Consider the following 3,395-nt stretch of genomic DNA (forward strand, 5'->3'; position numbering starts at 1 on the left):
CCCTCCCAGTCCATCCCAGTCCCTCCCAGTCCCCCCCAGTCCATCCCAGTCCCCCCCAGTCCATCCCAGTCCCTCCCAGTCCGTACCCACTGAAGTGCCAGCTCTGCACCCTCAGCCTCATTCCCGCCTGTGCCCAGGGGGGCTCCGGGCTGGGGGACACAGGGGGGGGACACCCCAGTTAGGGGGTGCCCAGAAGTGGGGTGACCCCAGTTAAGGGTGGGGGACCCCAGTTTGGGTGATCAATGTTGGGGTGTCTCCAGTTTGGGGGTCCCGGGGGTCTCACCTGAGGGTCCTGGATGTGACCTTCCCATCGATGCTGACACAGAAATGAAACTCGACCTGGGAGGGGGGCACGGGGGGGTCACTGAGGAACCCCCTCCCCTTTTTGGGGACCCCCCCAGGACCCCCAAACCCCGCCCTGGTACCTCGGGGTGCACGAGGCTGGTCCGGTGCAGGAGCTGCCACAGGGACCCCCGGGCGGGGGGCAACAGCAGGGGGGGGTGACAGATCTGGGGGTGGGGGGGCACAGGGGGGACCCCAAAATCCTCCACGACCCCCGGGGGGGGGGGCACAGGGGAGGACCCCAAAATCCTCCACGACTCTCATGAGGGGCAGATCTGTGGGGTCTGGGGGCACCCCAATACCCCCTCAAGGAACTGGGCCCAGTTTGGGGGTGTCCCACCCTTTCCCCCGTGTATTTTGGGGGGGTCCCAGCCCCCTCCCATGACCCCATTTCCCCTCTCCCCCCCCCGCCTGACCCCATTATTTCCCCCCCACCCCCCCAAATCCAGGCCACCCCGACTATTTTTATCCTCCTGCCCCAATTCCCATTCCCGAGGGGCTCTTAGGGCCCCCCCGACCCCAATTCCTCCCCCTCAAGGTGACCTTGGGGGGGGTTGGGAAAGAGAACAGAGAGAGGGGGGACCCCCAAAATACCCCCCAAAAACCCCAAAACTCACCTGGAAGCTCCTTTGCACCTGAGCCCGGGCCAGGATCCGCCCGCAGCAGGGGGGAGGATTTGGGGGGGCTCCCGGCAGCTCCTGCACCCCCCGAGGGGCTGGGGGGGATTTTGGGGGGGATTTAGGCGGCTTGGGGGGGGGGTTTAGAGATTTAGGGGACCCCCAGTGGGGCTGGGAGGAGATTGAGAGGATTTGGGGAGTCCTAGAGAGGTTTTGGGGGGGGCTCTTAAAGGGGTTGGGGACTGGGGGGTGTCCCTGAGGGGATCAGAGGTCCCAGAGAGGTTTTGGGGGGGTCTCTGAGGGATTCTGGGGTCTCTGAGGGGTTTTGGGGGTCTCTGGGGGGTTTTGGGTGGGGCGTTTAGGGTCTCTGGGGGTTTTGGGTGGTCTCTGGGGGGTTTTGTGGGGGTCTCTGGGGGGTTTTGGGGTGTCTGGGGGGGTCTCTGAGGGATTTTGGGGGTCTCTTACCCCTCCCCAGCGCTTCGGGGTCGAGGTCTCGGCCGAGGGGTCCCGTGGCTGCCACTGGAAAAGGGGAGGGGGTCAGGGGGGTCTGAGGGGATTCAGGACCCCCCCCCCCCAAATGAGCCCCCACCCACCTGTGAGGGTGCAGAGGGGCCCCCCCAGGGCCGCCCCCGCCGTCAGGGCCACCAGCAGCGCTCCCCGTCGGGGCTCCCCATTTTTGGAGGTCCCCAGAACCACCAGGAGCTGCTCCAGGACCTGCAGGGCCGGAAGAGGTGGGGAGACCCCAAAACGCTCCCCCAAAAAAACCCCAAAAATCCCCCGGGCCCTCTTCCCTAAGACTCTTCCTCCTTCCAAGGGAGCCCAGAGACCCCCAAAGTCCCCCCAAAATACTCTTGGGACTCCCGACACCACCCGAGACCCCCCAAATCCCCTCAAAAACTTCCCTCGGGACTCTCAGCCCCTCATAGAGACCCTTTAGGAGCCCCCAACCCACTTTAGTGACCACCGACGCCTCAGAGTGACCCCCAGAGAGCCCCCCCATACCCGCCAAGCCCCACAACCCTCCTTAGTGACCCCTCAGAACCCCCAAAACCACCTCCAGGGACCCCCAAAGCTCCCGCAACCCTCTCTAGTGATCCCTGACCCCACAAAACCCCCAAAATCCACAAAAAACCCCACAAAACCCCCTCACCCCCCTGACGGCCTCCTCCGCCATCTTCGCCCCCCTCACGCCGCGAGCGCCCCCTGGCGGGCGGGACACGCGGGTGGCGGGAAAATGGGGGGCGTGGCCTCCGCCCTCATCGCCATGGCAACAAGCGGGGAAGGGGGCGTGTCCAGGAGGCGTTGCCGTGGTGACGGCGGAGGGGGCGTGGCCCGCAGGCCCCCGCCCCCCGGGGTGTGATGAGCTGCCGCGGGCTCAGCGCGCGCCGCGGCCGCAGCGCAGGTAAAGGGCGGGGGAGACACACCTGGGGGGGGGGGGGGGGGGGGGGCTCAAACGGGGGGAGACCCCCCCCAAAACCATCCCAAACCCACCCTCAGAACCCCCCCAAGGGTCCCGCAACCCCCCCCGGCCCCGCTGATCCCCCCCGCGCTCCCCCCGGGCACTGCGGCAGCGGCTCCGCATCCCCGGACAGGGCCCCCCCCGCGCTGCCCCGGGGGGGTTCGGGGACCCCCCCACCCCCAAATTCGCGAGTTTGTGTCCCCAGACCCCCCCCCCCCGACCCCCCCGGCGCTGCGGGCGCTGATCCCCGTTAAGAGCATTAACCGGGGGGGGGAGTGCGGGGGGAGCGGGGGGCTCTGGGGGGGCTCTGGGCAGCGGGGGGAGGGGGCTCGGAGGAGTTTTGGGGGTCCCGGGGAGGAATTTGGGGCGTTCGGGGTTTGTTTGAGAGGATTTGGGGGCGCTCAGGGTGACCCGGAGAGTTTTGGGGAGGGGTCTCAAGAGGAGGGGGGAGGAACTTGGAGGAGTTTTGGGGGTCCCGCAGAGGAATTGGGGGATCCCGAAGGGGATTTGGGGGGGGTCTCGATTTAATACTGGGGGGGGGTCTCTACTGAAGGTGAAGTTTGATGAAGAGTTTGGGGGGGGGGGGGGTCTCGATCAATTCGGTGAAATTCCTGTTAATTGGAGCGCTCTTTATTAATTCGGGGGGCTTTTTATTAATTTGGGGAGGGGTCTTTCTTCGTTTGAAGGGTTCTTCATTAATTCGGGGCGCATTCTCTTAATTTGGGGGGGGGTTCTTCATTAATTTAGGGAAAAATTCCGAATTCGGGGAGTGCTTTAATTAATTTGCGGGAGGTCTCCGTTAATTTGGGGGGGGGGGGAGTCTTCGTTAATTTGGGGGGGGGGGGTCTCCGTTAATTGGGGGGGGGGGATCCCCATTGATTTTGGGGGGGGGTCCCCGTAAATTTCGGGCTCTGAGGAGGGGTCGCCCCCCCAAAGTGACCAAACCCCCCCCCCCCCACATTTTTCCAGCTCCCTCC

The sequence above is a fragment of the Molothrus ater genome, unplaced genomic scaffold (assembly GCF_012460135.2).
Source record: "Molothrus ater isolate BHLD 08-10-18 breed brown headed cowbird unplaced genomic scaffold, BPBGC_Mater_1.1 matUn_MA125, whole genome shotgun sequence".
Lineage (NCBI taxonomy): Eukaryota > Metazoa > Chordata > Aves > Passeriformes > Icteridae > Molothrus > Molothrus ater.